Genomic DNA, 27,036 nt, shown 5'->3' with positions numbered 1-27,036 from the left:
TTAGGGGGGGTTGTTTTTAAGTACTGTGTGCCCTGGCTTGGGAAATGCTGTTGGAAATGGCAACGTATTTACCTGGCAATACCACAGTCAAATGGTTTTCCCTGTGTTTGCACCCTGAAATTTATAATAGGGATAATGACAGTCTTGTGGGCATGTATATATGCTGGTGCAAAATGCCAAGCTGATAGCACTGGAGAGTAGAGTCTAAAGCCCCAGTTCTTAATTGTGGCTGAGGGGAACACGGAACAACAGGGGTCTGGAAGCATGTGCAAAGGTGTCTTTAAGCTCACCAAATTCTTTGCTGGCAATGAACAGGGCTGGTCTCCTGGTATAACCTCCTGAGGATTATTCTAAATTACACCAGTTGCCAGTTGCTGCCTGGGGTTTACTGTGGTGCCAGGAATACTCCCATGCCACCTACAGGAAGGGTTAGTTGCATAAAAGACAATACATTGGCTTTATGGTGATGGAGGATCCTGTACACTAGGATGATTCTCTCATGTCCATCTAGGATTACTTCAGGGTCTCTTTGCACCAGCAGAACATTGCAAAGCTCCCCAATTCGGCTCAGGATCAGGGTTCGTCAAGTTCAGCAAGAAAAACTCAATAGAAAATCAGCAGCACTGCAAGGTTTCGCACATACTGTTTTACCCAGCAGGCTTCAATCCTCATCTGGGGGAGACCCCGTTAGAAATGAGAGGATAAATCTACCCTTTCTGCTAAGATTGCCAGTAAAGGTCCCCAAAGCGTATGGTTACTTAGTAATTCTCTAATGTGACTCTTCCAGCTGTTTGCTTTGCAGCACATATTATGCATCTCAAGATCCCATGAAAATATCTGATATCACAAACAGTAATAGCAGCATAAATATTCTGTGTCAATTAAGCCTTTAGACTAGACTAGGTTAATTATGGGGAGAAGGTTCCCGCTTCCCCCCCCTGCCCCCCCCCCCCGGGTAATTTAAACATCTATAAAAAACATATATTTAGATTTATTTACAGCAAATATGATGCTTTTGAGGAAATATATATTTGCTCCATTTTTCCCCCAGTTAGTTTACTTTAGGTCTGGAATCACTTTAGAATGAATCCATCCTTTTGCTGGTGCTAGAGCCAGTGCAGGGACAGAGAAGAGAGAGCTTGGGGCTGCGGGTTCAGGCCTCAGCTCAAGCAACCACAGCTCTCTGGGCTGCCCTATAAAGCTTAGTCAAGAGTGGGCAGTACACTACTAAGGTATGGAGAAGCATGCAAGCTCCCTGTGAGAGCGAGCAAGTGTTTCCTTGCCACCTTGAGCTGCCTCTGGGGAGGAATGAGTCACACAATGTAGGGCTGAGCTTAGAAAGCACTTGAGTCAGGTTGGAAGTTAATTGGACAACATTTCCTTAGTAATTAGGGATTGGTGCAAAGATTTTTTTTAATAGTCTAAATGATCTAAATTATAGAAGTAATCTATGCTGGCAGGGGTCGATGCCTTATTCCCTTTTAAAATACTGGCTTCTATGGAAGTTAGATCCGCAGTTATTTAGGCACCCAAGCCCTAGGTGCCTGAATTCCACTGAAATCAACCAGAGTTTGGCATCTAGGTGTTTCAAAAACCCAACTGTGTACCTATTTGCATCGTTAGGTGCCTAAATACTTTAAAAATCTGCCCCTAAGGCCCAGAGTCTCAAATTTGGTTCCTACATTGATTTTAGTGGATGCTAGGAACCTAAATACCTTTAAAGATCTGGGCCTAAATGCTTAACTTTACATAGTGGAGTAATCCCATTGACTTCAGTGGGACCATAAATCTTTGCAGAATCTGAACTCCAATCTGTAGAAGCCAGAGTTCGTTAACTTTCAGGACATGCTACATGGCCCGTCTCTTACCTTGATCCACAAGGAGTGGAAGTGGAGATTTCAGTAAAGGAGACTCTCCTGCACATTTAGTTAGTGGGGTTTGTTACATTATTTTCAATTATGTTACTGCCAGAGTAGTGCTATCTGTAGGCAACTGCTGGATTCTATTTAATTTTATTATAAGACAGGTATTTTTAAGAGTTCGCCAAGGGCCCCCACACAATTTAGGATTGGCTCCTTTTTGTAGTATAAATATAAAGAAATAAAAGTAATTAATTTTAGGTGGAAGGGACAATTATGGACTGATCCCAAGAGTAAAGTGGCAAGCTGAATGAAACAATGTAGCTCAAATTACTTCAGCAGAGCCTCAGCTGGTGTATTTCAGTGTGAATTGAGCCCTACATGGCTAAGTAGTCGATGTTATCTACAGTTCTAACATAGTAATTGTGTGCAGAAAGCAGGCAAACAAGAATGTGTATGTTACCGCAATTCTACACTTGGCTGAGAATGGAAGTGACCGCATTTGGGATAAAGGCTGTTCTCACTGAAATTTCCAACCCATTCTGAAACATGAAGTGCCTAAAACTCATTAGAAATCCTACTTCACTGAAATTTCCAACAATTTACCAACATTTATGATATTACGATGACAGATTCCTCAGGTCCCTATATTTAGAACAAGGAAATAAGTGGTTTCATTTCTTAGACAGGACAGGGATGGTAACAGTTGGTAAACGCTGGACTTTTAATTGTGACCAATATAGTGCTGAGTTTTATCATCTAAGGAAATATGAGCTCAGATTTCACATTTGGTCTCTGAGCTCAAGAAAGGCAATGTTCTTCGCAAGGGCATCAGGAACTGGAGCCTGCAGCAGAGCCGGTCTCTAGGCAACCTAAAAAGCACAGCTGGCCTATGACTGGTTGCCTGAGTGGCTACACCATCTAACTGGTTGGAAGAGTCAGCAGGCAGTCTCAAGCCCAGCAACAGTTGTAGGTCAGTGGCTGCGCAAAGCTTTCACCCATGGCTGTAATAGCCTCTGCCTTGCCTCACTCCAGGAAACTGGGCTCTGACTTTCTCTGTCCCTTGGCTCTGGCCTCTGACTCTAGCTCTGTCCCTCGGCTTTGATTTCTGACTACCTACTCCTTCTCCAACCACTAGGCATGACCACCCAATCCCAGTCCCTGACAAAAGGAAAGTAAAATGGGCATCTCTCATCAGCAAGACCTGCCATTCAAGGGCAACATACCCAGAAGCCTTCTATAAGGGGTGCTCAGTTCTGGAGGAGTAGAAAGGAAAATAAGGCATTCATGAAAGTGCAAGTTGACCCTAGTGCCTTCTGCATCTCAGGCTTCAAAGGGTGTTGAATCACACAGAATAGAACCAACTGAGGATGTCAGTGATTAGGGATAGTATGTAGTAACCAGAATAAATACAACCTACTCCCAACATAGATCAGTGAGTGTGTCTCTGTCTAACTTTTGGGGACAGTTCCTCAGAAGCTGTAAATCAACATAGCTCCACTGACTTCATAGAATCATAGGGTTGGAAGGGACATCAAGGGGTTATCTAGTCCAGTTGTTCTCAACCAGGGGTACGCATTCCCCTGGGGATACGCAGAGGTTATCCAGTGGGTACACCAACTCATCTAGCTATTTGCTTAGTTTTACAACAGGCTACATAAAAAGTACTATCAAAGTCAGTACAAACTAAAATTGCACACAGACAATGACTTGTTTATACTTTTTATACTATACACGAAAATTTAAATACAATATTTATATTCCAATCTATTTATTTTATAACTATATGGTAAAAATGAGAAAGTAAGCAATTTTTTAGTAATAGTGTGCTGTGACACTTTTGTGTTTTACGTCTGATTTTATATGCAAGTAGTTTTTAAGTGAGGTGTAACTTGAGGTACACAAGACAAAGAACAACGAGGAGCCCGGTGGCACCTTAAAGGCTAACAGATTTATCTGGGCATAAGCTTTCATGGGTAAAAACCCACTTCAGATACATGGAGTGAAAATTACAGATACAGACAAATATATATTGGCACATGAAGAGAAGGGAGTTATCTTACAAATGGAGAACCAATGTTGAAGTCCAATTCAGTCAGGTGGTTGTGGTCCACTCCCAATAATTGATGAGGAGGTGTCAATACCAAGAGAGGGAAAATTGCTTTTGTAGTGAGCCAGCCACTCCCAGTCCCTATTCAAGCCCAAACTGATGGTGTTAAGTTTGCAAATGAATTGTAGCTCTGCGGTTTCTCTTTCAAGTCTGTTTTTGAAGGTTTTTTGGTTGAAGAATGGCTACTTTTAAATCTGTTATTGAATGTCCAGGGAGACTGAAGTGTTCTCCTACTGACTTTTGTATGTTTATCATTCCTGATGTCTGATTTGTGTCCATTTATCCTTTTACGTAGAGACTGTCCGGTCTGGCCAATGTAAATGGCAGAGGGGCATTGCTGGCACATGACAGCATAAATCACATTAGTAGATTTGCAGGTGAATGAGCCTCTGATGGTGTGGCTGGTGTGGTTGGGTCCTATGGTAGTGTCGCTAGAGTAGATATGGGGACAAAGAAGACAATGGGGTTTGTTACAAAGATTGGTTCCTGGGTTGTGTTTCTGTGGTGTGGTCTATAGTTGCTGGTGAGTATTTGCTTCAGGTTGGGGTGCTGTTTGTAAGCAAGGATTGGCCTGCCTCCCAAGGCCTGTGAGTGGGGGATCATTTTCCAGGATAGGTTGTAGATCATTGATGATGCGCTGTAGAGGTTTTAGCTGGGGGCTGTACATGAGGCCAGTGGTGTTTTGTTATTTTCCTTGTTGGGCCTGTCCTGTAGTAGATGACTTCTGGGTACCTGTCTCACTCTGTCAATCTGTTTCCTCACTTCCCCAGGTGGGTACTGTAGATGTAAGAACGCTTGAGGGAGATCTTGTAGGTGTTTGTCTCTGTCTGAGGGATTAGAGCAAATGTGGTTGTATCTTAGGGCTTGGCTGTAGACAATGGATCACGTGATGTGTCCTGGATGGAAGCTGGAGGCTGTGGGTAAGTATAGTGGTCAGTAGGTTTCTGGTATAGGGTGCTGTTTATGTGACCATTACTTATTTGCACTGTAGTGTCCAGGAAGTGGATCTCTTGTGTGGACTAGTCCAGGCTGAGGTTGATGGTGGGGTGAAAATTGTTGAAATCCAGGTGGAATTCTTCAAGGGCCTCCTTCCCATGGGTCCATATGATGAAGATGTCATCAATGTAGTGTAAGTAGAGAAGGGGCGCTAGGGGACGAGAGCTGAGGAAGCGTTATTCTAAGTCAGCCATAAAAAAGTTGCCATACTGTGGGGCCATGTGGGTACCCATAGCAGTGTCATTGACTTGAAGGTATAAGTTGTCCCCAAATCTGAAATGGTTGTGGGTGAGGACAAAGTCACAAAGCTGAGCCACCACGTGTGCTGTGGCCTCATCAGGGATACTGTTCCTGACAGCTTATAGTCCATCCTTGCGTGGAATATTGGTGTAAAGAGCTTCTACATCCATGGTGGCCAGGATGGTGTTTTCAGGAAGATTGCCAATGCACTGTAGTTTCCTCAGGAAGTCGGTGGTGTCTTGAAGGTAGCTAGGAGTGCTGGTAGCGTAAGGTCTGAGGAGAGCGTCCAAATAGCCAGATAATCCCGCTGTAAGAGTGCCAATTCCTGAGCTGATGGGGCGTCCAGAATTTCCAGGTTTATGGCTCTTGGGTAGCAGATGGAATACGCCTGGTCAGGGATCTAGGGGTATGTCCATGTAGATTTGTTCCCGTGATGTAGCAGGGCATTTCTTGAGCAGATGGTGTAGTTTCTTTTGGTACTCCTCAGTGGGATCGGAGGATAGTGGCCTGTAGAATGTGGTGTTGGAGAGTTGCCTGGCAGACTCCTATTCATAATCCAACCTGTTCATGAAGACTACAGCACCTCCTTTGTCAGCCCCTTTGATTATAATGTCAAAGTTGTTTCTGAGGCTGTGGATGGCGTTGCGTTCTGTACAGCTGAGGTTATGGACAAGTGATGCTGTTTGTTCACAATTTTCAGTCTTCAAAGAAGACTCTTAAAAAGGGGTACAGTCATCTGGAAAGGCTGAGAACCACTGATCAGTCCATCTTCCTCCTCTCGCTCCCCACCCTCTGTGCAGAGGCAGGACCAAGTATACCTAGACTACTCCAATAGAGCACACAGAGCTGACCTGAAGAGCTCTGTGTAAGCTCAAAAGCTTGTCTTTCACCAAGAGATTTGGCCCAATAAAAGATATTACTTCACCCACCTTGTCTCTGCAGTGGAGCATGTCAATGTACACCAGTTTAGGATTTGGCCCATGGTATCTATGATAGTAAACATTTTTACGACAAGTACAAATTAGTGGTTAAGGAACTGGACTGGGACTCAAGACATCTAAGTTCAATTTCATGTCTGTCACAGACTTTGTCATAAATATAAAGGGAAGGGTAAACCCCTTTAAAATCCCTCCTGGCCAGAGGAAAAATCCTCTCACCTGTAAAGGGTTAAGAAGCTAAAGGTAACCTCGCTGGCACCTGACCAAAATGACCAATGAGGAGACAAGATACTTTCAAAAGCTGGGAGGAGGGAGAGAAACAAAGAGTCTGTGTCTGTTGGTATGCTGCTTTTGCCGGGGATAGACCAGGAATGGAGTCTTAGAACTTTTAGTAAGTAATCTAGCTAGGTATGTGTTAGATTATGATTTCTTTAAATGGCTGAAAAAAGAATTGTGCTGAATAGAATGACTATTTCTGTCTGTGTGTCTTTTTTGTAACTTAAGGTTTTGCCTAGAGGGATTCTCTATGTTTTGAATCTAATTACCCTGTAAGGTATATACCATCCTGATTTTACAGGGGTGATTCCTTTACTCCTATTTACTTCTATTTCTATTAAAAGTCTTCTTGTAAGAAAACTGAATGCTTTTTCATTGTTCTCAGATCCAAAGGTTTGGGTCTGTGGTCACCTATGCAAATTGGTGAGGATTTTTACCAAACCTTTCCCAGGAAGTGGGGTGCAAGGGTTGAGAGGATTTTGGGGGGAAAGACGTGTCCAAACTACATTTCCCAGTAAATCCAGTTGGAATATCCACTGCCACCACCAAACTCTAAGGACAAAGGATAAAATTAATTTGTACCTTGGGGAAGTTTTAACCTAAGCTGGTAAAAGTAAGCTTAGGAGGTTTTCATGCAGGTCCCCACATCTGTACCCTAGAGTTCAGAGAGGGGGAGGAACCTTGACAGACTTCCTGTGGGATATTGGTAATTTAGGACCTTTAAAAAAAATGGTATTTCGACACCTTAAAGATGCAGATAGGAACCTTGGAAAATGCCACTCAGTGCCTTCTTCAAATGGCACCTAACTTCCTTCATCTCTGTGCCTTGGCTCCCCATCTGTACAACGGGGATAATATTTTCTTTACAGAACTATTTTGGAGATAAATTCTGTAATGTTTGCAAGATGTTCAGATACTAAAGTAATGATTAATTTTAATCTTTAAAACCATCATTGATTGGGTCAATTATTTGCCCTTTCGAGACTCACTAGTAAAGTTGCCTGCACCTTTCATGGGAGGAGTGGTAGATATACTGGAGGGTAGGGGATAGGACATAGAGGGACCTAGACAAATTAGAGGATTGGGTCAAAAGAAATCTAATGAAATTCAACAAGGACACGTGCAGAGTTCTGCACTTAGGACAGAAGAATCCCATGTACTGCTACAGACTAGGGACCGAGTGGCTAGGCAGCAGTTCTGCAGAAAACGACCTAGGGGTGACAGTGGACGAGAAGCTGGATATGAGTCAACAGTGTGCCCTTGTTGCCAAGAAGGCTAACAGTATTTTGGACTGTATAAGCAGGAGCATTGCCAGTAGATCGAGGGACATGATCATTCCCCTCTATTCAGCATTGGTGAGGCCTCATGTGGAGTACTGTGTCCAGTTTTGGGCCCCACACTACAAGAAGGATGTGGAAAAATTGGAAAGCATCCAGCGGAGGGCAACAAAAATGATTAGGGGACTGGAACACATGGCTTATGAGGAGAGGCTGAGGGAATTGGGATTGTTTAGTCTGCAGAAGAGAAGAGTGAGGGGGGATTTGATAGCTGCTTTCAACTACCTGAAAGGGGGTTCCAAAGAGGATGGATCTAGACTGTTCTCAGTGGTAGCAGATGACAGAACAAAGAGTAATGGTCTCAAGTTGCAGTGGGGGAGGTTTAGGTTGGCTATTAGGAAAAAAAATTTCACTAGGAGGGTGGTGAAGCACTGGAATGGGGAGGTGGTGTAATCTCCTTCCTTAGAGGTTTTTAAGGTCAGGCTTAACAAAGCCCTAGCTGGTATGATTTAGTTTGGGATTGGTCCTGCTTTGAGCAGGGGGTTGGTTTAGATGACCTCCTGAGGTCTTTTCGAACCCTGATATTCTATGATTCTAGATTTACCTTCTTTCCCCACCTTTTCTTAACCTAATTTTCCCCCATACAACCCTGCAATCACTCGTGCATTAGACCCTATCATTCTCTCATGGTCCCATGGGAACTCTATTAAATGTGGAGAAGAATTTGGACACCATAACTGAAGATAGTCATTTTTTCCCTCATGTTTCCCTTAAACATCAGTGAAATAGAAAAACAACAAAAAAGCACTTTACCAAAGAATCAGAAATGCTTCTGGGTGAAAAATCAGTGACACCCCATAAATGATCTAAAGGGCAAGGATTTCCCTTAAGCTGCTTAATTCTATTTCAACATACTTCTTAATATTATGTCCCTAAGTTGTGCCTTATAAAATATACATAAACACATGCATTGAGACGGACTTGTGTAACCACTGAGTACAGTGCACAGGAATTACATTAGAGCATTCCATTCAGAATATAACTCAGTACGTCCCAAGAGGCCATTACCACTTATTTATGCTTACTCAAGTTATTTTATTCTTGAAAGGGTGTTACAGACTATAACAATAACATTTACTTTGTTCTGATGACACAAAGTAGTGCACTTGGTAACCAACAGGTGAATTATGAATAAAAATATGGATTAAAATCATAGGTCACTTGCATAGTAGTTCCAAGAGCTATGAGAAAAGAACCCCAAAATGTTTATAATCTTAGGGAATCATCTTATCTCCTGGCCAGGGGGAAAAGCAGTGTATATTTGCTTCTTTTTTATATAGAACACACAAAGAAATGGCGAAGATGAGAATGAGAGTTTGCTCTTATAATACAGAAGCAAGCCACGCAGAAGTATTGCCCAAATAGGTCTGTTACTTTGAGTGATCAGACTGTAAAAAAAAAAAAAAAAAAAGTGATGATACTTCACCGACAATCAAACCAGTCCTGTCCACACAGTCGAATGTTCAGGACTTCAGAATAAAATTATCCCTTCTCTTTGTGTGTGCTTTGATCAGCTTTGAAATAGTAAACAATGCTGATGCTTACATTGTCACCACAGCGTTGACACTCCACGGAGATGTACTATACGTAGGGGCAGTTCACAGCATTCAGAGCAATTGTTTCAGGCTGTCTGCAGACTCAGGCACACATCCCTGGATTGGTTTTCATTTTGAGAGTTTTGTCTGCAACCATAAAGACTACAGACTTTTAACTAAAAGCTGAGATTCTGGAGAAAAAATAGCGATCTCCAGAAAACGTACTAGTGACTAGCAGCTCTGTGCTAGAACAATTCAACTCTGACATGTGCCACATTAAAAATTGGAGAGTTTTTGAAGCACTTTTTCGGGGCAGTCCAGAATACTAACACACTTTCTAGATTTCATCAATTTGAATAATCATTTTAAACTATTAGTAATAGTTAACTAAACTGCACAGAAGTGATGATGCAGCCTTTTAATAAGAATGAGAATGCAAACACCCAAGTTTCATAACTCAGTTAAGAAATGTGAGAGCTGATCTTCCTGCACTAAATGTACATTATACAAAATTTTCAGTTTTCCCCAAAATCAATGTTACTATGGGAATCTTAGCTTTCAAGTTTTCTGTTTTGAGTACTGAAATCCCTGTATTTCCTTGACCCATGTACCAGGGGTACTTCAATATCATAGTCCAATAATAAATGACTTTATTTAACCATGTTCCTACATGACAACGGTAGACAACAGTGATCAGTCTTATGGCACCAGAAATCTAGGACGCTTTCATTTTCCCCCCATTAGCAAAAACATTTGCTGAAATTAAGTCTATTAATGGGCAGATGTGGGCAATATTCCTCCACCCCCCAATTGTCCATACACATTCACTCTAAAAATTTTGCTTTGAATGGGTTCCTACCCCTTTTCTGTTCTCTCTCCGTGAATGTTCTGGTGAACAAATCTGTTGGGCAGAAACACTGGAGGGAACAGCACATTTTAAGAGAGAGTAAATATTCATAGAAAAAACTGGCTAACTTTTTAAATGCTTTTTCTCCACAATAATTTTTCGGGGGGGGGGGGGGGGGGGGGGAGGGAGAGGTTGGAATGACAAATTTTCACCATTCTCCAACCAGCTTTAAGGGAAAGTGAATGTTGACCATGTAAGCATGACCATTAATGCCAGAAACCTGATTCAAAGAGCCATGCTTATCCATCCAGGAAAGAAAATATTGTGTGCTTTACATATCTAATTAAAACCAACCAACACACTTCACATTTCAAACCCCAATTATTGAATATTTGCCAAAAGCTCCACTGAACAATCCAGACACCAAGAGTTAGTCCGGATTTAGTGTTAAGTTTGTTTTTATATTCTATCCCTGTTCCAATATTTATGAAAACACTGACTTGCATTAGGTTGAAAAGTTTTCCCCAATTCCATCAAAAGCATTTTGTCTAACGGAAGGCGACAAGCAAGTGGTTTGCATAAAATCACATTACCCTTTGATTGTTTTAGACTTTAAAAAAAAGAAATGGCTGAAAGCACTGTGTAAAAAGAGTCAGCCCCTGTTTTCAGGGTAATGATTGCCATAGAACATAAAATATACAACAGAATATTAAGTTTCCCCAGATTTATATGGCAGGCAATGTTGCTTCTAATTTTTTTTTCTGTGTGCAATGACTCAGCTGAAGTTTAAAACCTATGAATGCAGAGACTCTTCCCCCTCTCATTCCATCCTCCCATTATTACATCTTCTCCCTCATTCCACTTCCCCTCTGACTCATTCATTCCCTGTTCACAGACTCACTCTTTGTCCTCATTCATTCTGCACGCCACATTTGTTCTTACTTTATCTCCACCACTCACTTTCCCTCCCTTTGCCTTTTGTTCCGACCCCATACACTCTCTTTTGCTTTATGCATGTGTGGCCTGGAGGTGGCCTCCCTGGCCTCCAGGAGCAGAAATGGCTGCTGCAGGAGTAGAGAGAGTGCCAAAGGCCCTTCCAACCAGCCAGTAGCCTCTCATCTCCATGGCGTAGCAGGCACTGGTTAGACAGCTGCATCTTTAATAGGTAGGTATGGCCATTCATTTGCATAGTTTAGGGGAACTTGGAGAGCAAGCACAATTCAAAGCCTATGTCAAGACATTTAATTTAAAATTTAAAATGCATACTGTTTGATCCTGTATTATAATCCTGCTGATCTGTACAGCACCTCTATGGGAAGTAGTAACTCCAGCCTTGGTAAATAGAAATGTAACACCAATTTTTAAAAAATATTACATTTGTAAGAATGATTTATAGAAGATTAGGTTCTTCTGAAACTTTCAAAGTTCTAGCAAGGGCCACTGTAATTAGATAGTATTAATATAAACCTGTTACAATGTTTTTATCTGTAATTCAATCACTATCTCACTGGTTTTTAAACTTTCTTTCTCCATAGTTCATAGTAAAATGTATGGTGCAACAAGAAATAATTAATGCAACAGTACAGCAAATATAGACATACTAGAATTTGTATGGTTATTGCATTAATTATATCCATTGCACCACAAATGTCTGGGGGTGCTTAATAGACACACCGTAAATGAAAAACATGGTCCCTGTAACACAGAGTTTATAGTCCAAGGCCTGATTCTTCATTTGCTGTGTGTAGGTGCAGCAGTCCACTACCATGCCAAAAGCTATTAAAGGCCTCAAAGATGTAATTCTCAACCTAGGCATTGCAAACCATTCCACAGGATTTGTGACTACCTTCCTTTCTTTTGGGTTATATGGGATGGAGGCTTCCAAAACTCTTCTGTGGGGTCACTATACAGAAAAGTTGAGAACCAGTGCTTGTAACTCCATTAACTTAAAGGGGATTAGTCCTGGTTCACACTAGTGTAAGTGAGAGGAGAATCAGGTCATAAATTCAACAACAACAGATACAGGAAGTGGAGGAAGGGAAGTAACATAATGCTCACTAAATGCCTTAATGAAATCAGTGTGACTATTTGTGGAGTCAGGTGCTATCAACATGAGTAAGGGTTGTAGAATTTGACCCTAAAAGATACCTGTCAGGGTTCCTTCCCCACTCTGAACTCTAAGGTACAGATGTGGGGACCCGCAAAAAAGACCCCCAAGCTTATTTTTACCATCTTAGGTTAAAAACTTTCCCAAGGCACAAACTCCGCCTTGTCTTTGAACAGTATGCTGCCACCACCAAGTGATTTAGACAAAGAACAGGGAAAGGACCACTTGGAGTTCCTATTTCCCCAAAATAGCTCCCCAAGCCCTTACAGCCACTTTCCTGGGAAGGCTTGAGAATAAACAAGATGAGCACAGACCAGACTTGGATTTTTAAAACCCAAAAAACCCAATCAGATTCTTAAAAAACAGAACTTTATTAGAAGAACAAAAAAAGATAAGAGAACAACTCTAAGATCAGAATGGAAGATAATCTTACAGGCAGCCAGATTCAAAACAGAGAATCTCTCTAGGCAAAACCTTAAATTACAAAAAGACACAAAAATATACATTTCCTCCAGCACAGCGAATTTCACAAGCCAAAACAAAGAAAACCTAATGCATTTTCTAGCTAGATTACTTACTAACTTTACAGGAGTTGCATTCTTGATCTGTTCCCAGCAAAGGTATCACACAGACAGACAAAAGATTCCCCCCCCCTCCGACTCCAGATGTGAAAGTATCTTGTCCCCTCATTGGTCATTTTGGGTCAGGTGCCAGCCAGGTTATCTGAGCTTCTTGACCCTTTACAGGTAAAAGAACTTTGCCTCTGGCCGGAAGGGATTTTATAGCACTGTATACAGAAAAGTGGTTACCCTTCCCTTTATATGTATGACAGTACCACTCACAGCACTGCAAACTGGAGTTCTCTCCAGGGTATAAATTCTCCTGTGGCTTCAGGATTTCCAATGGAATCCAAAGCCTTCCACCTTGGGGTCTAGTTCAACTCTGTCCTAGTTGGTATTGTTGCTTCTTCACTCAAGCAGTAGCTGTTTCCAGTGCCTTGATATAAGTCTGTTTCCCACTAGAAGAGAATTAGGCCACACTGATTTTCTCTTAGATTGTACTCATTAATAAAATGTCTACCAGTCTGGTCTATCTTGAACAGAGATGGGGAAAAACAGCAGAAATTCCATATGCTGAAACCCCAGCTAAGATATTTTGTCTAGCCCTACTCAATAAAAGCAACTCCCAGCCTTTGGTGGGCGTGCTGCACTCACAACATAGTGTGTACCAGTGCACCGCCTGCACTCTCGCTTAGGAAACCCCTAGGCCCAAAGCCACATGGCTCTCGACTAGTTCAGGTGCGCCTGGACATAAACCTCCTTTTTGTCCAGCTTCTTTGAAACACAAATGATCTCTTCAGATAGGTACAGCTATAATCAGTCTGCACTGGAGCCAGCCCATCTCCATCCAAAACCCAAACAAGCTTGTTAATGACAATCCAGGTGCCATTGCTGTAGCCAGTCCTTATGGGGCCCCTTAGGCAAAGCTCTCTGTTTAACAGTTCCACTGGAGAGTTTCATCTTAAGAACTTATATACAATATCCGTAATTCATAGCAAGCATTTCCTTCTGCAGATCCAAAAGAGGAAAGATGAACCAAGGGTTAGGAAGCAATGTGGAACTCAGAAGACCTACATTCAACCCCCTGCTCTGCCACATACCTCCTCTCTGACCTGGGGAACCGTGGCACATAGAGACTAAGTACCTTATCCAATCTGCAAAATGAAGATAATAGTACTCCCCAACCTCCCAGTGGTATGGGGAGAATAAACACATTAAAGGGTGTAAGAAGCTAGGACATTATAATAATGGGGGCCATATAAACATCTCATCTATATAGATTTGTTGTCACCTTTGCCATAACAAGCCTGAAACTCATAACCTCTGATGTCTGCTTGACTTATCTGAAATAGATTGCTGCTCTGAGTCCATAATAGAGAGCTCTCTATTATCAGTAAAAAAAAAAATTACACACCCTTAGCATCCTTTCTGGTGGTGTCAGTATAGAGGCTAGGACTCCTGATATTTACGCTGAAAAAAGACATTGTGCTATTCTTGCTTTCAATTTAAAAGTTCCTAAGTGGGAAGGACTCATTGTGTCAGCAAAGTTTGCTTAATACAATATGATTTTTTCCTCATATTAGGGGTCTATATGTCCTACTAGCAATATATGGAATTGAAAAGGTTGACTTTGGCTGTCTGCCCCTTAACCGGGCCAGTTTTACAGCACCTTATATTTATTGTGTCTGACTCTCCAGAGCAAATGTATAAGATTTGGAGAACATTAATGGGAAATGCAACAATTTTAATTGTGTCCCCACTTCTTTCCACTGATCATTATGGAAATGGTATGAAATCAGCATTTACAGTGCTAGACTGCCCATTCTAGATGTAATTTAACTTCCAGAAGTGGAATGGGTTGATACCAGCAATGTGAGAAAGCTCTGAGTGCTCTGGCTGGCAAGCAGTTGCTGAGGGAGTAAATTTCCTTTTCCATCTATGGATGGGGGTCAAATTTCACCTCAGCAGCTCCAGTGGTGCTTGGGGACCCATGAGTCCAGAAGACCCTAGGAGGAATTGCCACCATACATAGAAAAAGTCAGGCTCCAGACATGACTCTTCCCCTCTTTGTGATTAGCCCACAGGAAAGAAGCAGAGTGGGATTTGGAGGAGAGGAGAAAAGAACAAGCTCTGGTGAGGAAAAGATGCCAAGTCGGTGCCTTGTCTGTAAGAAGCCCTTGCTGCCTAGGAGAATATAAAGTACCTGTCAGCTTTCTTAAAGCTACTCACCTGTCAACTGTCCTCCACTTCCTTTGGTGGAGCAATACATGGAGGAATGCAGTTACCTACTGGGGAGCAGCTGATGATGATGGAAGCAGTCTTGGGCAGAGGCAGCTAAACAGTGGTGCTGAGGAGAAGGGCAGTTACCAGGGAGCTGTGGAGCATCTGAGGAGAGGGCCTGAGCCACCCAAGACTGGAGGGGTATAAGGAGAAGGGAAGAGCTGCCAAGATCTTAGGTAGGAGTTGTAAGGAGTGTGGTCTGGGTTAGAGAGATATTTTGCATTGAGGGGAGAGGGGAACCAAAGAGGCCAACACTGAAGTAACTAAGGAGGCCCCACCTTGAATCTGTCCTTGGGAACCCATCCAATACTTATTCTATACACATGCTCATGAGTTTAGGAGGAACCATGAATTTGACTGCAGAATATGAGATTCCTAACCAGTGATTAGTCTGTGTGAGGCACAGGGTAGGTTCACTAGGGTTTTCTTGGTCCTTAAATTTAGCTGTTCATTTGAATCTCCACCGCCGTATCAAGCAGCCCCCCAAATTCAAAGCAAAGCTCAGCTGCTAGTTTAAATTCACACTTATTTTTTTATCCTGTACTATACAGATTTCATGGGGGAGACCAGCGTTTCTCAAATTGGGGGTCCTGACCCAAAAGGGAGTTGAAGGTGGGTCGCAAGGTTATTGTGTGTGGGGGGTGGTGGATGCAGTACTGCCACCCTTACTTCTGCACGGCAATGGTGCTGCCTTCAGAGCTGGGCAGCTGGAGAGTGGTGGCTGTTGGCCAGGAGCCCAGCTCTGAAGGCAGCACCCCGCCAGCTGCAGCACAGAAGTAAGGGTGGCAAGACCATACCATCAGAAATCAAACAAACAAGATTTCAGAAGAAACCCTCAAACAATCAGTAATGAAATTTTTTTTACCACTCAAGTACAAACCAGGACATACTAAACAAAGAATAAACTGAGCTTGAATTTAACATGATGGAAGGCTGCTACTTTATATAGCATACAGAAGAGAACTGCCCTTAACTAGGAGGCATCTCTCACTTTAGACCCTGATCTCACACAAACTTCCCACTTCTATGCCACAGTTTTGAGATAAAAAAGCTGACTCATGAGACTGCTTTAGAAATCTTGATGCAAGTGAAAGCAACTCATCTCAGATTATTATAAAGATTATTATAAAGATGCTTGCTAGCGTTTATGTCCCTTATGTTGATTCCTTGTCTTGCCACCATTTTAAAGGTCACTGTCACACGTCTGAGACTTTGAGGGTTGAAAACTAATGGAAGAAGCTAAAAGGAGTACTCTGTGATGTGATTTTAAGAATGTGAAACATGTAGTGTTTTCTAGGCTTTCTGCAAATCAGGTAGGAGTTTGTGTACATGTATATCTGTTGTAATGCACATGTCCTTGATTCCCTGCTGGCTTTCTGAGCAAGAGTCCTGTCCTGCAGGGAATTCTTCTTTTCAGTTATCTGCCCTATAATTATATCTTTACTTGCAGCATAATATTCAGCCTGTCAACGTCTCTGTGTGCTGTATAGCGTTCCAAACAGAATATAGTCATTGATAAACACGGGAAACAAATTTGGAACTTAAGATGAATAGAAACTTTTTTATATCTTGTAATTGTTCTCTTTAATAAACACCCCCTGTTTAAGGAGGACTGTGATAACATCATGACATGCACAAATTGATGACCATGTTCCCGTTAAAGACCTGATCTAGCAAACACCTTCTGGGGTCAGTGGGATTACTCAACTGAGTAATGCGAGTCACCTACATAAATCCTGTCAATTTAAAACTAGTATATTCTCAACATTATTTGCTTGTAAGTAGATTTACTTTCCACAGTTTTTTCTGATATGCTGTGTTTTATTTTTTGTTAAAAAATGAAAAATCAATTAAATCAGCTTCATTTTTGTTTATAGAGAGTTTCACTTCCAGGTTCCTAGTGCTTCAATGTTTGGATTTCAGGCACCACAGGACAGTGTTTTAGAGTTAAAAACAACTTTTACATTTAGAATTTTAAGGAGAATCATGGAAACATTTCTACTGCTCAAGGTTGTTATCCATGCAAAATTTAAATCTGGGTCAGAGGTGAATGGACAGAGTCTGTAGATGAGTGAAACTAAAAAGGAAAAATGGAAAGTGAAGATAAACAATGTGTCTATGGGTGTAGATCAAGCACATGTTCTGTATGCCACATTGCATGATCTTATACATCATGGTGGTAATTTTTCTTGTAATGGCACACTGCCAGAATTTATTTTTTGCTCTTCGTCATGCCTTTCATAACCAGTGCTAGTTATCTATTACTAAAATGCTCCCTCTAGGGCAGTAATAATTTTTCTTGCAGTAATGGCAAGTATAAGAACATAAGAATGGCCCTACAGTGTCAGACCAAAGGTCCATCTAGCCCAGTATCCTGTCTTCCGACAATGGCCAGTGCCAGGTGCCCCAGAGGGAATGAACAGAATAGGTAAGCATCAAGTGATCCATTCCCTGAAAGTATACCTGGGGAAGTGATGGGCATGGGGGTTCAGTGAACCAGGAGGCTTCTTCAGACTACTCAAGGTAAAAGAGATGTTTTAGATATAGCCACAGGAAAAGGAGCTGGAACTAAAAAGCAAAGTATGCACATATACACACAGATGACCATATAGATTAAAAGCACATAGATCTTAACCCGAAATGATACTAGGCTCATTAGCCAGCACTTAACTTAGCTTCCCTGTCTGGATCCCTTCTCCTGCGGTTTCCGTTCTTGCATAGTTTCTTGTGCCTAAAAATCCCATTTGCTAACCTGAATCAACTGTGCTCCCTACAAGGCTTGGGTAATCTGCTTCTGCCAGCAACCACCAACTCTACTTTTTTATACAGGAGTCTTTAGGCATTTGCCTACTTGATTTTTTTCCTGGTTTTCTGAATCAAACGGGGAAAGAGAGAGATAGTGTGTGTGCACCTGCACACCTGCTGCAGGAACTCACAGAAAGAAATAAAAACAAAAAAATTTAATGGTTTTCATACTTCATTCATATCAGTCCTCCAGACAGACTCTCTTTGTGTTATTCTTCTTGGCCACACTTCTTAATTTCACTCTTTCAGTCTGCTCTAATTCATCACTATTTAATTCTGAAAGCATTTGAACACAGAGTTAGACCCTAGGCCAAATTATAATTAAAACAGTTTACTCATGCGTCGGGGCTAATTCTCCATTGCACTCCCCTCTGAGTAGCCATTTATACCAATGAAGATCATAGTAATAGCATTTTACCTTCCCTTTCCACTGGTGCAAAACTGAGAATTGGGCCCATTAATTTAAATATTATGGGGTCATACAACATTTAAATCAATGGGATTATTCACAGAAGACAAGTGGGGTTTAGCCTGTTACATATGTATATATACACAGTAGATCATACACAAAGAATAGAGATCAAACAAGCACTATACAGTAAGAGCTACCGCAGTTTTTCCATGTTGCTTTGTCACTTTCTTCTGACTTCTGTTTTCATCTTCTCCTAGAACTGTGTCAGTCTGCAGACATTCTAAATTAGAATCACCTGTTCTTGTGTAATAATTTCTTTCAGTATTTCTTCCTTCCCTATGAAATCCATGTGTTTCTGACATCTGTTCCCCACCATTATCTTTTATGAACTCTCAGGCAAATAACCCATTCAGCAATGCTATCAGTCAACCTGCTGTGTCAAAAAATTACTTGACAGGTTAGAGGCCCCACAAGATGCTGACCTTTATATTCTTATGACTTTGAACAATTTCTTCTGATTTCAACTTCTTGTACATTCTGACATTAGTTCTCCATGTTTGCTTTTCTTATAATTTCTAACTACAAAGGTAGTAAATCAACCCCACAAACATTACCCAATTTGTCACCACTCCTGTGAGGTAGGGAAATAGTATTATTCCCATATTACAGGTGGGGAACCAAGGTACAAACTGAGTAAGGCCTAGATCCAGGCAAGTTAAGCCTAATCTTGAGTGCTTTGCTGGACTGAGGTCTAACCAACTTTTCCAAGGTCGGAACAGGCAGTCTGTGACACAGCCCAGACCTTACCGAGACATCTTAAGTCCCAAGACAGAGCTTTAGCCACAAGACCAACTTTCCTCTACTTTCCAGACCTTATTCTTTTTAATTTGTTAGAGTCCAGTCCTTGATGATACCAATTGCCCTTTAACTCTCCCCTAAAGGTGAATTGGAGCTGAGAGGACTCACCCCAGTACAGGACCATATTTACCTTATATACAAGATTTAAACAAAACAGGGGAGAGTGAAAGGCATAAAATCAGTTACCAATTATGCTGCTACTAAGCAGCTAGGTAGTTTCTGCAAAAGGGGGTAAGTTTGAAATATTATTGTAGGCAACGTTAAGAGTAAACACAGAACCACCATCGCAGGTCTACCAAGATGCATATTTTACTCTCACTCACACACACACACTTCATAAGAACTCAGGAAAATATTGAAAATCCAGCAACAAAGGGAAAATTGTTCCCTGTATTTTTCATATTTCCCCAAATACTATAACGAATAACAGTTCTACAGAAAACAGAGTACACAAAAGCAGACAATAAAACAATAGCCCAAATTCATCACTGTGGTACCTCTGTGAGCAGAGTTGATGAAAAACTCCATCCCAGCCCACTCAGGAGGGAAACCAAGATTACTAATTAACTTAAGAGCTTTCCCAAAATATTGTTTCATAATAAGAGCTTGTGTCATTTAGGGATACACTGGTGGCCACAGAAATAAGAAAAAGGCTGCCCATTTTCGCTGAACTTTCCCTGTTGATTGCCCTGGGAGTAAATGATCCATAATCTATAACCACTTCATTTACAACAGTCAAGCTAATCAAAGTTAATGACAGAGGATTTCTCCAACCACTTGTCTAATTGACGCAGAGTTGAAAACATGATCCCATAGCACTTATAACATTTTAATGCTGTTGGGCCAAACAAATGTTAAGGTGAATTTTAGCTGTATTCTCTATAGCCTCTGTCCAAATTGAGACCAGTTTAACAAGTCTTTGATTTCATTTTAAAAACTCTGCAACTAAATGTTACTACTCAACTCACTACTATACTTAGCACATATGCAGCACCTTTTATCAGAGGATCTGAAACAGCTTTTTATATTGCTATTTATATAGCACCAGAAATGAGCATTATACGATAAAAAGATGGGGAAATTTCATTTCCCTTTTTTAAATATGGGAAAACCGAGCACAAAGCACCCCCCGTCCCTCAAGTTATCCAGCAAATCAGTAGAAGATACAGGAATACAGCCCAGAGCTCCTGATTTCCAGCCTCCTGCTCTAACCATTGGACCATGCTAATGCTAGTTATAAACATCTCAAGTAACATAGAAAGATACCTCAGTTTCTGAGTGCCCAACATGAAACACCTGGATTTCCATCAGGTGGGTGTTTAGCGCTTTCTGAAAATCAGGTCCTTCAAAGTACCTCAAGCTGCATACCCAAAATCGCTTCTCACTTTCAAAAATTTAGACCAAAATATTTATTATAGTTAATCAAACACAGTTACAGTATTGTACAACTGTACCCTTTGAAATAACATCACTGTAGCTTTTCAGCAAGCAGATCACGCTGCAATACTGAACAGGTTTGAGAAAGAATCTTCCTCTAGTTCTTTGTGTAGTCTATTAAGTTTGTACATTGTTCATGGCAAGGGCCATATCGCTCTCTGTGTCTTTAACAGTGCTGATTACATTGCTTGTGCTGGACTACTAATAAATTATAAGAATAGGTATGTGACAAGAACCCTTTGAGTAGTTAAGCTAAAGTGCAGAAGCCTGAGTCTGTTTTGTGTCTCCTAAGAGAAACAGCACAGAAGGTGTGCAGGGCTGTCGTGGGGCGGGGAATGTAACTTTATTATGCTACCTTTGTCTACCGCAGTCTGGGCTCTTCTGAGCATGGGAATGGTCTTTGGCATAAAAAATTTAGAACAACCCCAGGTGTTGATCTAACTTTCTCCATCCTTATCTAGGGTGCATCTGGCCTGCTCAGCATTCACTCTCCCTCATTCACCCTCTGGCATGCCCCTATTCCAGGAACTGCATAGGGGAATGGTTTAGGGCTATATACTTCAGCCTTACACCATAACTGTCCCCAGATCTACAATACTTGTAGAATGATGAAGGATTTCCTATGTGAAGTTCAAGGGCATGTGTTACATAGGAGGTTAGATGCTCTTAATTGTCCCTCCTGGCCTTAAAAATCTATGAATGCTAATACACTCACTGTTTCCTTGTACAGAGGCACCTGCCAGCACTTTTTGCCTCTCTCTTCAGGAGCTGCTGATCCCTTTCAGTACAAAGATGTGTAGGGTTAAAGATGCATAAGGACAAGGATGTCACATAGAATAGGGGAAGGGGCCAAAAAACTGTTTAAAGTTGTCATTTTATGCTAAACTAGCCATTTTACCAACATTACAGAATGTTTATACTCATCTGATCAAAAAAAAAACTTCTTCTAATAAGCTCTCAGCAGGAACCCTGTTTTTTTCCTAATTGCTCTACAGTATTGAAAAGACCAAATTTACTACAATTATCATTTGTTTATTTTTACAGAGCAAAAAATTCTCAGTGGTATCTACCTTTTTAAAATGGAGTTAAAATGGGAAAACAAATGTCAACTGTGGAGCATCACTGAATATGATTTGTAGTTTAACTGTCACATTAAATCTTTTAATTAAAACTTGCAAAACAAACTGCAGTATTAGTAGTTCCATAATCAGCTTCAGATTTTCTGCCTGCTTAACATCAGCCTCCTTCGCTCTAGGGAAATATAGTCACCAAATATTATCCTATACTGATGATGATTTCAATTAACCATCCTCTCTGTTCTATAGTGGAAGTCTTAATTACCGAACCTTCATTTTCACCATTACTGAAAGATAACCTGTTTATAACAGGAACATGTTAATTTCATTCTCATCCAGTTTGTATGGATATTGATGTTTTCATTAATAATAATTATTAATTATTATTATTATTAAAAGGCAGCGATTGAGGAGAAAACAGTGAGAATGGTACACAAAATGAATGAATAAAAAGAAAAAAGAAAATGGGAAAACCCAAGAAATTAGAAAAGAATGACTACGAATCCAGTGGAAGAATAGAATTCAATACTCTTGGTTAAAGGGCATGTAATTGGTCAGTGGTTTCAATGAATGTATCAAAATACCAAGCTGCATTTCTGTACGCTAAAGATAATCTTTGCTAACATCTTTTTTTTCAGTTAAACCACAGTATTCTGGGCTTGAGCTATCATAAAAAAAAAACAAAACCAAAAACAAACAAAAAACCCCACAACTTATTGAAGTACCACCTGTCTATATAGAAGATGAAATAAATATGGGCAGCTTTATGCATTTGATCAACATTTGCACCAGCTCTTGTTTATATGAAGCATATATTAATTCAGACATATAGAAAGCCCAAGTAATGGTTCAAATTCTGCACTGGCTTATATCCCATGCAGCCTCACGGAGTTAGACTTCAGACTCATGCTGTGATCCTATGTGGTTGCAGTGTAACTCAGTGCAGAAACATGGTCATCGGAAGTTATGGAGATATGTATTAGCTTCACCTTTCACTATGAAGAGACAACTTTCAAGATATACTCAACCTGTCTTTCCATTTCAAGCGTTCCATTTTGGCCTCTCCCTAACTTTGCCACCTTCCAACAACACAGCATGAAGTTTCCAAGCTCTGAACCAAAGCTTCCAAGTCAATAAATGTACACAGACATGTCACTAAACCACGCTCTAAAACACGAAGACCCAAAACAAAGGAAATCTCCAGGGGGATAAAAAGCTTTGTTAAGAAGGTCTTAAGATTGTAAATATGTCTGAATAACCTAGACATCCCTCTAGAGGAATTAGAAGGATAAATCCCGTTGACTTTCAATTGGACTCATGCTCCTAAATACCTCAGATGCCTTAGAAAAATATCCTCTTTAGGTGATAAGTTTAATAAAACACAAACAAGTGAAATCAAGGAAGTGCAACGTTAAAGTTACACATACACACAAAAATTCCTGTTGAAAGGATAGTATTCTAGAGTTAAGGTACCCTGTCTCAGACAACCTTCACTCTCCCCGATCCCCCTGCACCCCACAAACATGAAACCAGGCTCAGCCTTTATCTCCATACATCTTCATCATTGATACGAGACATGTAACCCCACTACAATGCATTGCACTCAACACACAAACATATGTTCCACCCACTTCCTAAAAACAGCTGCCTGCTCTATCAGAGACCAGCCTCCACCTCTCATTCCACTTACAAGTCAGCAACACGAAGTGCTTGCCTCACAGAAAGGGGCATATTGGCTTCAGCTGCCACAGGAGAAGAATGTAGACACTTTGGTTATCACAGAATCTATAAACAGATTCTCTATATAGTTAATAGTGTTGAGTCTCTCACAGACATCTTGCATGGTCATAGGTACATCACTGAATCCTCTCTGTGCCTCAGCTTCTGCATTGGTGAAATAGGCATTGTAATAACAGTCACCTAAGACATTACCTTTTGGATTGAGAGCTTAAATTAACTCATGTTTGTAACACTGAAGAGCCTCAGAGGTAAGGTGTATAAAGTCAGGGTATTATTATTATTATTACATTTCATATATGAACAAGAGACCTGTCCAACTCCCATCCATAATATACTTTCCTCATACCAGGCTTTGGATGTTTCACAACTCTTTTGAACTGTGGGTGGGCTCCCTAGGAATGGATATTTTAAATCCAGTGTACTCTTCTGGTAAATATAAATTAACATTGATATGTAAATTATGTAAGGCATCATGTAACCTATAGCAGCTGCAGGCAAAATACCACAGTACATATTATTTAACCACTAGGTTCCTGTTTATACCAATAAGGCATGTAAAGTTTAACGTGTAATACTTAACGTAATATTTAACGTAATACTTATCTCAGACATGTTATAGAACTTGCATGGAGGGTACATGTAATGGCAGGACATTAGGGCAGAGTTAAGGTATCTGGGTAACCTGAGTTAGTATTTTCATATTTTCTAATAGTTGGGCTTTTAAAATTACACATTTAGTTTTCAATTTTCTGGCTTTCAGACATTTGGGGTGGTGGGGGGGGGAATTTTTGGTCTGAGAATACACTTTATAAGACTAATGCTATGAAGGTAGATCTGATAAATCTGTAAATCACAAATCCTGAAAAATGCCTCTCTCTCATTCCAGATCTTTACTCCACATTGCTACAGTGATTTGGGTCTTGGGATGCTGAGCAGAGTGATTGCTTTTTCCTGCCTCAGGGCACCCTTAAAAATGAGATGTTCAATAGGAATTTCCTGGTTAACTATTTTGCTTAATAAAATCAATAAATGGAGTAGGGCAGCTCAACTGTGCACTGTTTCAATATTTCTCTAAGGTTTGAATTACATTTCATCTAGATGTAATTCTCCCCCCGCTCCCCTTTTTTCCCCTGGTTGGAGAACTCAGTTTTCAGTTTCCAGTGATTTCATCATGGAAAACAATATAGCTTTGACAACAACATTTTATTAACCTTTATAGTTTTAAAGGCCTACATCAGAGACAAATTTCCACAGTGTTAACAGTCAAAAGTTAAAAAGGGATTGCTGCTTATAATGAATCTCTGAAAGGTATTCAGTTGTATTTTCTTTTAATACATTCAAATACTTATAAAAGATAAAGGGTTGACAATAATTGGAAGCAGAAGCCATTTTTCAAAAAACCCACAGTCATTCTTCATCTTCTCTGAAATTGTATCTCAATTTAAAGGGGAACCTTTCATAGTTAAATAGCTCTTTCCCCCCATTCAATTCTAATGCTAAATAAAGGAGATTAGATCAACTACTCTGGTTGCTGCAAACTATCTGGAGCTACACTGCAGCTTCAAACCACAGCCCTTGGCAGGCATGGAAGGAGGGTACACCTTGAGGCATTATAACTGAGGCCTACCATACTACCAAGAGTGCAGGGAGAGCACAGCACAGCTATCTCCCTTTAAAAGAGTACAGCATACCCTGGGGCCAGCTCTGCTGGAAGGTCACGGCACATATTGCAGAAAACAGCTTGACACTTATCTTCATACTTTGCAGAATTTTCTGCAGTTAATCCATTACTACAAGCAAGCATAATACTGGGTTAACGACAGAGCCATATCCTGGGCTAGGACCCTGGTCCATAAACTAGAAGACACCCCACCAGCCCATCCCATTGAGCTAAGGAGGATTGCTTTTTTCTTGCATCTCTGGGAGGATAAGTAGACACCAAAGCCAATGAAGAGAGGTAGGGCCATACCTTCTCCCTGCTCTCGTTGCACAGCACGTTGGGCACACTGGAGAGGAGCAGGCCACACCATCCAAATGTGCAATGTGGAATACGTTTGGATACAAGAGTGACTGCTTATTGCAGTATAATCTCTTCTCCACCATCCACTGTGGCAGTACATCTCACCACCACCACCCCAAATATAGTCCCAGCCTAGTCATTCTAGTTCCAGTCCTCAAGAACCAGTCCTCTGGAAAGTCCTGCTTCAGTGTGCTCATAATGCTTCTTCCAGTGATATAGCTGTTGAGCTGTGACTGTCCCCTGGAGCTCAGTCTACAGATAACAGACATGATAATGCACACAACCAGCCTACTTATGGGTGCTAATCTGCCCATTATTGACACAATGTCAATGAATTATAAGAGAGACAAGGTGGGTGAGGAAATATCTTTTATTGGAACAACTTCTGTCTTCTTCAGAGCGCTGCGTAAGCTCAAAAGCTTGTCCCTTTCACCATCAGAAGTTGATCCAGTAAAAGATAGTACCTCACCCACCTTGTCTCTCTAATATCCTAGGACCAGCATGGCTACAACACTGCAAACAATAAATTACGGGAGTTTTAATCCATGGATTATTGATGCTGTGGGACATCACAACTGTTGTGAAGCAATCACAGCTGCTTGCATCAATGCAAATTTATGCAGCTAGAAGAACAATCTGCACATTAAGTGTTACATGCAAACCAAGCATCAAGGCCCTATTGAAATCAATGTCAAAACACCCATTGACAATGGGTCATGATTTTACATAAGAATGCTTTATGAACAAATGATACTATCTAGATACGGTACGTTAACAAGTTGGTTTTGAGTTGGAATATTGACTGTAAGACACTGTACCTGGGGATTTAAAAAAAACTCAGCAAGTATTATTCCACATCCTTGGCTATAGCCTGCAATATTTCATATGTTAAATGGAAGCCATTTCTTTTAATTACCAGGCTATAAATAAATAAAAAAACAATCAATCTGAAAGCATAAATATTGCTCTGATTATTTTTGTCTGTCTCAAAAAAATGTTTATCTTCCTCTTAAAATATTTTTTAAAGCCTTCCGATTTTGTGGAATCATTGCTGCAGTTAACAAATGATGCATTAAATGAAATACTCCTGTCCATTTAGTGGGCTCACCAATCAGTCACTGATGCTGTATCAAGACATTTGCCTATTTTGCCAGTGATGGCCACAAAGTTCCCCAAAATACTTCCCCTTTCTTCACAAGGGATAATCACAACAGCAGCACCTGTAAGCAACGACTGCTTGGTCCTTGCTTTCCTGATGACAAAGTCTCCTGAAAGGGGGTAGGGAAGATGTCACGCCAAGGGCCTGTCATCCCTTTCAGTGGTAAGCAGCTATTGGCACCATTGTAATGGGTGATGTAGACAGCTCACCTTCCATTATACCAATCAACCTTGGGAGAGATTATGCCTCAAGAGCGTGCTACCCTGTTCCACTAGTGATAGCAGATAGCAATGGAAGTGGGGACAGAGTCTGGAAAAAACAAGTACACTTAGGGTGAAGAAGAAAGGTAAAATATCAAGCAAGGAAGTAATTGGAGTCTTTTTATTTATTTAGAAGAGTGTCACAGGTTCAGGGTAACTGCACCTTTATTCCCCCTCCATTGCC

This window comes from Chelonia mydas, chromosome 7 (genome assembly GCF_015237465.2).
Source record: "Chelonia mydas isolate rCheMyd1 chromosome 7, rCheMyd1.pri.v2, whole genome shotgun sequence".
Classification (NCBI taxonomy): domain Eukaryota; kingdom Metazoa; phylum Chordata; order Testudines; family Cheloniidae; genus Chelonia; species Chelonia mydas.
Note: the sequence above shows the minus strand (reverse complement) of the source record.